Source organism: Papaver somniferum, chromosome 10 (assembly GCF_003573695.1).
Source record: "Papaver somniferum cultivar HN1 chromosome 10, ASM357369v1, whole genome shotgun sequence".
NCBI lineage: Eukaryota > Viridiplantae > Streptophyta > Magnoliopsida > Ranunculales > Papaveraceae > Papaver > Papaver somniferum.
Window position 1 is genome coordinate 19,493,672 of NC_039367.1, and position 11,032 is coordinate 19,504,703.

The following is an 11,032-nucleotide window of genomic DNA, read 5'->3' on the forward strand; positions in this document are numbered from 1 at the left end:
CACGTTATTAGTCAACAGGAGTAGCCTGATCGGTGCTCTTCTCCTAGTCACAAGAAATGTCAGGATCAGTAATCGTTGGGACAACTTCAACTGATTCTGGAATTTCTTTGACTTTCTCAATTGTCTCAGTTGGAGGTAATTCAGCAGGAGTATCATCATGATGAAAATTACTTAGATCATAAATGATGACACTGGCAGATTCCATCATGACCTGGGTTATGAGATTAAAAACTCAAAACCACGACTATCAGAAGCATAGCCAAGAAACATACCTTTATCGCTTTTAGTATCAAATTTGCCTCTCTGTTCTTGATCTTTCAGAATGTAGCACTTACTTCCGAACACTCTGAGTAATGTAAGTTGGGTTTTCTACCATACCACAACTCATAAGGAGTGTTTAGGGTTTTCGAGTAGGTATACACGGTTGATCAAATACCATGCTGTCAAGACAACTTCTCCCCAAAATCTTAAATGTAAGTTTTTGTTATGGAGCATAACCCTGGCCATTTCATGAATATTTCTATTCTTTCTTTCAGCAACTCCATTGGATTGAGGAGTAATAGGTGGTGAATATTGTTGAATAATCCCCAGTTTGTCACAAAATTCAAATACTTTGGTGTCCTTGAATTCAGTGCCACTTTCGCCTCTAATTTTCTTTAGTTTGCGACCTTGTTCATTCTGGATCCTATTAACAATAATCTTAAATTCACCAAGGGTTTCATTCTTATGAGCTAGGAAAGCTACCCAAGTGAATCTGGTGTATTCATCTACCATAACTAAAGCATACTTCATTCCTACAACAGTAGATTGTTGAATTGGTCCGAAGAGATCCATATGAATTAAATCAAGTGGAGCCTTAGTGAGAATATCTCGAGATGACTTAAGGTGAACTTTCATTTGTTTACCCTTTTGACAGGTACCACAGACACCATCAATCTTTGCATTGATTTTGGGAACGCCTCTAACAATTTCTTTGTTAATGATCTTAGTTAGAAGGCGATAATTGATGTGGCCAAAACGCTCATTCCAAAGATGTGTAGATTCCACTTTAGTCAAATTGCAACAGTTACTGAACTGAGTATCAAGAAGATAACATATAGTAATCCAAATTTTTAGGTTATGTTAATATTATGTGAGTGCCTTTAATTATAGTGTGACAATTTAGTTGTTCTTTTAAAAATATCTGGGTGCTTGAATCCAAGATGAGGCCTGCCTTAAGTAAAAGTTTAGATGCCTTCATAGACTGACATGCAGCTAGACACCTCACCATCTGTTTGGGACTTTTTTTGACCAAAAATCTTTAAGAGAGGAATATAAGAGAAAAAAAACTCAGGCTATGATTTTTCTCTCATTGTTCTTCATTTTCTCTTCTTCATGGAAAAATAAAAGTAGATTCCAATGGAGACTCTTGCAGGAAGAAGGTGAAACTTTCTCTTCCTTAATCTCCACTTTCTCTTTAACGGTTTTCATTCTTCTTTTTCTTAAACAAAAACATGAAAAAATGTTTGAGAGATGCAATACCAGGGATAGAAGAAGAATTAGCAAAAAAAGGTTTTTGATATCAAATCATGGAGTTGCGATTGTAAGTTAAGGAGTCTTTTACTCAATGGTTTTGTTCTAAAGTTGATTAATGATAATTTGGATTAGATTTTATCCCTAAAGCAAAAAATTGAGAATTAGGGTTCTTATATGGATTGTTCATAATTTGTTGGTTAACTTCAAGTCATGTAAAATTGTATATATGAGTTCGTGTGCTTTAACCTAAATCATGTTTTGTCATGAATTTCTTCACAGGATACTTGATTTGAAATATTATTTGTGGATTAGGGCTATTGGTTGTCAATTTGGGTTTTTGGTGTAGCTCATGATATTCTGGTAAATTGCTGATTTTGGTATCATCTTACAATTATCATGAATTGTTCTAATGTTGATTTGATGGTAGTAATTCTTAGTACTTTTCACGAACAATGGTTTTTTGAATATCTTGGATACAATTTTGTAAAAACCCTAAAATGCATGTGTTTATTCTGACCATATATTAAATTTAAACCGTTGGAAAGTGATGACATTTTAGCATATTGTTATATACTATGTCATAATTATACTGTAAAAATTTGGGGTTAATCAGACGTGGTTGAGAACCGAAAACCCTAGAGTAACTAGGATTGCTTTGTGCTGAATTCAGAACTAAGGACAGTAACTGTTTGTAGCGTTTCTCCATATTCGTGTATTGGACAAAGCTGAAACTTTGGTGAGTTGTTAAGAACAGAACTGGTAAGACACTGTCAAAATTTCATGAAATTTCGATCAATATAGGTACCAAAAAGTATGGGAGACTCGTGACTGTATTTTTGTATGTTGATACTGAAAGCGTCACATTGTGATGTGAATATATCTTTAATTAACCGTTGGAATGTTCTGATTTTTGAATATCATGTTGTTCCCTAAGTTGCAAGGCTACTGTAAGAATTTCAAGACGATCGGGTAACATTAGATACTGAAAATGTTGGATCAACTGGGACTGATGTAATCAAGTTTAGTTGAATTAGTTTGAATTTGTGGGAAAATGAGATTAAGGTTATTATAAAACTTGTGGCCCTTCACAAATATTTTTATATGTATATTTTGCATCTCAATATATATAGCTCGTTCTCTAACGACATTTGAATTAGGACTTTTGTATACGAGCTTTTATGTCGTATTCCGCTTCAAGTAATTTTTGAAGTATAAGAGGTAGTGATTCAGTCCATTATGTGGGCTTATGGATGAGCTAATATCCACATTTTTGACTCTGCTTGTTAAATATATATGCACATACATATTCCTTCATCAGTAATGTGCCCCAGATGTTATTAATATACTTTTACCATGTGTTTGCTTTTCTAGTATCAAACATATAATAGGTTCACCATCTGCTTGATGGGAATAGCTTTGCTACCCGACGAGTAGATGCTACAGAGAACGGAAATGTCATTATCACCTTATCTCTTCATTTCAAGTAAAGTAGTTCTACTATGTTGTTGTTCAATTCAATAATATAGCTCATCCAGTTATCCTTTTATTTTATATGGCATTAGTTTTAGACCTTTAAGGTCGTGATATTTTGGTACTAAATGTATAGTGCTAGCTATTGTAAGTCAGACATTAAATTACTGTCATATTTCAGTGAGATACTCTATTGATGTGCAAGTTAGTTCACTTTAGCTAGGAAAGATTTCCCTTTTATTTTGGGAATTTATAATTGTTACTTAAATAATACTTCTGAAAATGAAATACAGACTTATGACTACTACTAGAATAGCTTGATCGGTTTCGCTATCTCATAAGAGTGTGTAGATGGATTTCGTATTTAGATACTTTTCTTGCTTGTTGTTATTGTGCCTCAAGGTTCCACTTGAGTTTTGAATGATGATGCTGTGATGCGAGATTATTATAATGATTGTGAGGTCAAGTGGTAATCTCTTTGTTGTCTTAGAAGGCATATTATTTCCATGGTTTCACAAGACAACATTTTCATTTGTCATTGATGAAGCATGATAACGTTTGATTGACAGTTTGAGCGATAGCCATGTGGTGACAGTAACAGCCGAACGGGACTATAAGTTTTTCAGTGGTCAATGTTCATGTATTTTCCGTTTGTATCTTGATAATAAGAATTACTCAGCCTATTTCAGGGACTCCGGGATCAGGCCATAAGTCCCCTAATGTGTTTAGGAAGTATACAACCTACGTGTGAAAGTCTTTTTGTTATTTGTGGTGTACGCATATCTGGTTGATTTACTTTGAGTAAGTAGTATAAAAATCCCATGTGACTTGTTAATTTGGTATGGACTATATTATTATTGTTTCAATTGTTTCTAAATATTCTTTCCTACATAAATAAGATGGATGAATGACACTGGGCATCTTTGATTTAGTCAAAGTAGTACTTTACTCGTAATTCATTATGAATAATGCAAGTGGAATAAGTTTACTTGATGTTTGATAACAGATAATTGCTATCATTATGCGTAGTTCATACTATCCAAAAAAAAATGACGAACTACGGTCGTGCTTGATCCTTCGAGCAACGGAGAGAGTACGTAGGCAGCTGCTATGTGGTTCAGCACAACTCTGCATGGTTGTTCATATCATCTGAAAGTGTTGGTTGCTGTTTTGGCAGTTCATACCATCTATTCGGAGATGATTGCAACCTTGACAACTGGCCATGAAATTCTTAGAAGTGGCAACTGGCCATGGAAATCTTAGAAGAAGTGGCAACTGGCCATGGAAATATCGGAAGTGGCAACTGGTCATGGAAATAGTAGAAGTGGCAATTGGCCATGGAAATCTCAGAAGTGGCAACTGCCCATGGAAATATCGGAAGTAGCAACTGGCCATGGAATTCTTAGAAGTGGTCTATCATTTTTATCAACTGGCCGTTTCTCATTTTGAAAACTGGTTGTCTCCTATAATTGGAGAATGAATGTTTATAATGCAGTTTGGGTGTTTGAAAAATTTGCAGGTCCGATTTCTCAAGTGGAGTATCAGAGAGTCGGAGTTTTCTTAGCGGGACGAAACCGGTGTGCTGGAAGTCCAGATTTTCTGATCCGTCACAATTGGTATCAGAGTAGTTCCGGTTCAAACAGGACTGTGCGTTTTGGAACTCACCAGTCTCCTGCTTGTGCGGTGACTACATGTATTACTCATAACTTCCTGTTTATTTTGAACTTCGGGACGAAGTTCTTTTTAAGGGGTTAATGGTGTGATAATCCAAATTTTTAGGTTGTGTTAATCTTATGTGCGTTCCTTTATTTGTAGTGTGACAATTTAGTTGTTCTTTTAAAAAATATCTAGGTGCTTGAATCCAAGATGAGGTCTTCCTTAAGCGAAAGTGTAGATGCCTTCATAGATTGACATGCAGCTAGACACCTCACCATCTGTTTGGGACTCTTTTTGACCAGAAAGCTTTAAGAGAGAAATAGAAGAAAAAAAAAACTCAGGCTATGATTTTTATCTCATTATTCTTCATTTTCTCTTCTTCATGGAAAAAATAAAAGTAGATTCCAATGGAGACTCTTGCAGGAAGAAGGTGAAACTTTCTCTTCCTTAATCTCCACTTTCTCTTTAACGGTTTTCATTCTTCTTTTTCTTAAACAAGAACATGAACAAAATGTTTGAGAGATGGTAATGCTAGGGATAGAAGAAGAATCAGCAAAAAAAAAATTTTGATATCAAATCATGGAGTTGCGATTGTAAGTTAAGGAGACTTTTACTCAATGGTTTTGTTCTAAAGTTGATTAACGATAATTTGGATTTGATTTTATCCCTAAAGCAAAAAATTGAGAATTAGGGTTCTTATATGGATTGTCCATAATTTGTTGGTTAACTTCAAGTCATGTAAAATTGTATATATGGGATCGTGTGGTTTAACCTAAATCATGTTTTGTCGTGAATTTCTTCACATGATACTTGATTTGAAATACTATTTGTGGATTAGGGCTATTGGTTGTCAATTGGGGTTTTTGGTGTAACTCATGATATTCTGGTAAATTGCTGATTTTGGTATCATCTTATAATTATCATGAATTGTTTTAATGCTGATTTGATGGTAGTAATTCTTAGTAATTTTCACGAACAATGGTTCTTTGAATATCTTTGATACAATTTTGTAAAATCCCTAAAATGCATGTGTTTATTCTGACCATATCTTAAATTTCAACCGTTGGAATGTGATGATATTTTAGTATATTGTTATATACTATGTCATAATGATACTTTAAATTTTTGGGGCTGATCAGACAAGGTTGAGAACCGAAAACCCTAGAGTAACTAGGATTGCTTTTTGCTGAATTCATAACTAAGGACAGTAACTGTTTGTAGCGTTTTCCATATCTGTGTATTGAACAAAGATGAAACTTTGGTGAGTTGTTAAGAAAAGTACAGGTAAGACACTGTAAAAATTTCATGAAAATCCGATCATTATAGGTACCCAAAAGTATGGGAGACTCGTGACTGGATTTCAGTATGTTGATACAGAAATCCAGTCACGTTGTGATGTAAATATATCTTTAATGAACCGTTGGAATATTCTGATTTTTGAATATCATGTTGTTCCCTAAGTTGCAAGGCTACTGTAAGAATTTTAACACGATCGGGTAACATTAGATACTGAAAATGTTGGATCAACTGGGACTGCTGTAATCAAGTTTAGTTGAATTGGTTTGAATTTTTGGGAAAATGTGATTAAGGTTATTATAAAACTTGTGGCCCTTCCCCAAATATTTTTATATGTATATTTTGCATCTCAATATATATATATATCTCGTGCTCTAACGACATTTGAATTATGACTTTTGTATACGAGCTTTTATGTCGTATTCCGCTTCAAGTAATTTTTGAAGTACAAGAGGTAGTGATTCAGTCCATTATGTGGGCTTATGGATGAGCTAATATCCACATTCTTGACTCTGATTGTTAAGTATATATGCACATACATATTCCTTCATCAGTAATGTGCCCCAGCTGTTATTAATATACTTTTACCATGTGTTTGCTTTTCTAGTATCAAACATATAACAGGTTCACCATTTGCTTGATGGGAATAGCTTTGCTACCCGACGAGTAGATGATACAGAAAACGGAAATGTCATTATCACCTTATCTCTTCATTTCAAGTAAAGTAGTTCTACTATGTTGTTGTTCAATTCAATAATATATCTCATCCAATTATCCTTTTATTTTATATGGCATTAGTTTTAGACCTTTAAGGTCGTGATATTTTGGTACTAGATATATAATGCTAGCTATTATAAGTCAGACATTAAATTACTGTCATATTTCAGTGAGATACTCTATTGATGTGCAAGTTAGTTCACTTTAGCTAGGAAAGCTTACCCTTTTATTTTGGGAATTTATAAATGTTAGTTAGATAATACTTCTGAAAGTGAAATACAGACTTATGACTACTACTATCATAGATTGATCGGTTTCGCTATCTCATAAGAGTGTGTAGATGGATTTCGTATTTAGATACTTTTCTTGCTTGTTGTTATTGTGCCTCAAGGTTCCACTTGAGTTTTGAATGATGATGCTGCGATGTGAGATTATTATAATGATTGTGAGGTCAAGTGGTAATCTCTTTGTTGTCTTAGAAGGCATATTATGTCCATGGTTTCACAAGACAACATTTTCGTTTGTCATTGATGAAGCATGATAAAGTTTGATTGAAAGTTTTAGCGATAGCCATGTGGTGACAGTAACAGCCGAACGAGATTATAAGTTTTTCAGTGGTCAATGTTCATGTATTTTCTGTTTGTATCTTGATAGTAAGAATTACTCGGCCTATTTTAGGGACTTCGGGATCAGGTATAAGTCCCCTAACCTATTTAGGAATTATACAACCTACGTGTGAAAGTCTTTTTGTTATTCGTGGTGTACGCATATCTGGTTGATTTACTTTGAGTAAGTAGTATAAAAATCCCATGTGACTTGTTAATTTGGTATGGACTATATTATCACTGTTTCAATTGTTTCTAAATGTTCTTTCCTACATAAATAAGATGGATGAATGACATTGGGAATCTTTGATTTAGTCAGTGTAGTACTTTACTCGTAATTCATTATGAATACTGCAAGTGGAATAAGTTTACTTGATGTTTGATAAGAGATAGCTGTAACCATTATGTGTAGTTCATACTATCCAAAACAAAAAATGACGAACTACGGTTGTGCTTGATCCCTTCGAGCAAAGGAGAGGGTGCGTAGGCAGCCGATATGCGGTTCAACACAACTCTGCATGGTTGTTCATATCGGAAAGTGTTGGTCGTTGTTTTGGCAGTTCATACCATCTATTCGGAGATGATTGCAACCTTGACAATGGCAACTGGCCATGGAAATCTTAGAAGCAGTGGCAACTGGCCATGGAAATATTGGAAGTGGCAACTGGCCATGAAATTCTTAGAAGTGGCAACTGGCCATGGAAATCTTGGAAGAAGTGGCAACTGGCCATGGAAATCCCATAAGTGGCAACTGGCCATGGAAATCTCAGAAGTGGCAATTGGCCATGGAAATATCGAAAGTGGCAACTGGCCATGGAATTCTTAGAAGTGGCAAGTGGCCATATAAGTCTATGATTTTTGGCAATTGGCCGTTTCTCATTTTGACAACTGGTCGTCTCCCATAATTGGAGAATGAATGATAAGTGTGCCTGCTTATAATGCAGTTTGGGTGTTTGAAAAATTTGCAGGTCCGATTTCTCAAGTGGCGTATCAGAGAGTCGGAGTTCGCTTAGCGGGCCGAAACCCGGTGTGCTGGAAGTCCAGATTTTCTGATCCGTCACATAATAGTTATTTTTACCACGAGTTCCCTGAAAAATTACTTTTACAGTTTTATCCACAATGTCACATCCATTCGCATTGAGGACAACTCTATGGCCTCTGTCACAAATTTGACTAACAGAAAGAAGGTTTGCAGTCATACCTTTAACGTATACTACATCATGGATTTCAGGAACGCCGAGAAGTTTCATCATCCCCTTCTTGCTTATGTAGCAATAACTCTCATCTCCGAAAGTTACAGGACCTCCATCAACGTCGCTTGAATTTACAAACCACGAGGGATCACCAGTCATATATCGGCTACATCCGCTGTCAAGAAACCATCGAGAGGGCGATGTTGATTTTAGAGCAAAAGCTCTCATACTAACACTACTATCCCGTTTAGGATTTCTTGTTAGTTTTGTACACCTTTTTAGAGAAGCAAACAGTTGTTTAGCTTTCTTATGAAGATTACTCGCAACCTTTAAACTTTTCAAGAAAGATGTACATGTATGTTGAAAGTGATTTGAAGAGTCACAGAACATACATGGACCAATATCTTTAATATTGTTTGAGTAGTTCTGAGTCCCATCTGGTTTCACAAAGCCTAAACCTCGTTTGTCACATGACTTGCGACCATTCTTCAAGGAAGAATTAGAGAAGTTATTCAAACCCATTGAAGGAACTTTGACATACTTCAAATCCTTACTTATTGCAATTTCTGCAACAAGATCAGAATTGATCCGGATTTGTTCATCCAACTTTTTCTGGAGAATAACAAGCTCATCAGAACTTTCTCTAAGATCAGAGTTATATCTTGGTGAAGCGTTTATAGACACTTTAATATCAATAGAGTCAGATCGCTACAAACGCAGACTTATGAGGTCTTAAACGTGTTTGTCTGCTCTGATACCAATTGAAAAAACTAGAGTCTAACAACCACACCCAATATTTCGCTTAACAATTTGTATGGACAAAATCCAATATACTTTCGAGAGAATCAACTAGACAATCAGAATCAATCTCAAGAAAAGTATATCCAAGAGTTGTATCTCAATTTCTCGATTCAATCCACAATCAAACAAATAGGAATTTGCGAACCTGATTGAATATAAGAGAAGTAACTTTAACGGTACCAAAAACCAATGTTCAAGGATCAATCAATTTCAATCAACAACCAAAGGTTGGATTTACCAATTGGTCGATTCAACGCACAACCAGTGATATTTCAATTATATAACAAAATATAATGAGGAAAAGAAATAACACAGACACCAGAAGTTTTGTTAACGAATGGTAGAAAAACCCCGGGACCTAGTCCAGATTTGAACACCACACTGTATTAAGCCGCTATACACACTAGCCTACTCCAAGTTAACTTCATACTGGAATGTAGTTGAGCCCTAATCAATCTCGCACTGATCAAGGTACAGTTGCGCTCCTTACGTCTCTGAATCGCAGCAGGACGCTACACACATGATTCCCTTAGCTGATCTCACCCACAACTAAGAGTTTATACGAGCCAAAGTCGAAGACTTGATAAACAAATTTGTATCACACAGAAAAGTCTATTGAATAGATAAACCTGTCTCCCATAGATAAACCTATGAGTTTCGTTCCGTCTTTTGATAAATCAAGGTGAACAAGAACCAATTGATAAACCAGACTTATATTCCCGAAGAACGGCCTAGTATTATCAATCACCTCACAATAATCTTAATCGATTAACGAAACAATATATTGTGGAATCACAAACGATGAGACGAAGATGTTTGTGACTAATTTTCAATTTACCTATCGGAGAATAAATCTCGAGCAAATATTAAAAAAAGATAGTACTCAATCACGATAGAAAACAGCAAGGTCAGAACACGCAACTACAGAGAAAATAGTTGGGTCTGGCTTCACAATCCCAATGAAGTCTTTAAGTCGTTAACCTACAGGGTTTCGTGAAAAACCTAAGGTTAAAGGAGAATCGACTCTAGTCGCAACTAGTATCACACAGGAGGTGCAGGGATTAGGTTTCCCAGTTGCTAGAGTTCTCCTTTATATAGTCTTCAAATAGGGGTTTGCGATTAATGTTACCTTGGTAACAAAGCATTCAATATTCACCGTTAGATGAAAACCTGATTACATTCAAGCTAATATCTTTCAACCGTTAGATCGAACTTAGCTTGTTATACACAAATGAAATGTACCATTATTTAGATAAAGGTAACCGTACCTAAATGTGTACACTTAGTTGGTTCAAAAATAGTTAACCAATGGTTATCCATATGAGCACTTTCATATCAACCTGATTCATCTTTATCATAACTAATGAAAAGACGAGGGTACCCAAATATACCTCAATCTAAAACTTTTCTTACTTATAAGTCCTTTCTCCGAAAGTGATTGTCTATGGACTGAGTCGAGACAATACAACTAATCGTTTCACACTTCGTGTGATCGTCTATGGATACGAGATCGAGACAATACAACAACGAAGTATGTTTACTTGATAAAAAGGTTCGTACTTAACCAAACACAATAGGATTACTTATCAAGTAAATAGGAATTAACGTTTGTGTATTTTACTTCTAATTATAATAAAAACAATTATAATTGCGGAAATAGAAAAGTAAAAGACACAGCAAGATTTTGTTAACGAGGAAACCGCAAACGCAGAAAAACCCCGGGACCTTGTCCAGAATTGAATACTCTCAGGATTAAGCCCCTATACAAAATCAAACCAA

The 11,032-nt window shown here is 35.4% G+C and overlaps 1 long non-coding RNA gene across 2 annotated transcripts; it reads left to right on the forward strand.

Moving 5' to 3' along the window:
• Window positions 1-1,328: 1,328 nt before the first annotated feature.
• Window positions 1,329-8,220, forward strand: LOC113319377. Of its 2 annotated transcripts, XR_003345415.1 has the most exons (3): window positions 1,329-1,582; window positions 1,795-1,875; window positions 3,992-8,220. It is a non-coding gene; the product is annotated as an uncharacterized LOC113319377 (long non-coding RNA). The 2 variants fall into 2 exon arrangements; XR_003345414.1 differs by having other exon boundaries at window positions 1,329-1,875.
• Window positions 8,221-11,032: the final 2,812 nt, after the last annotated feature.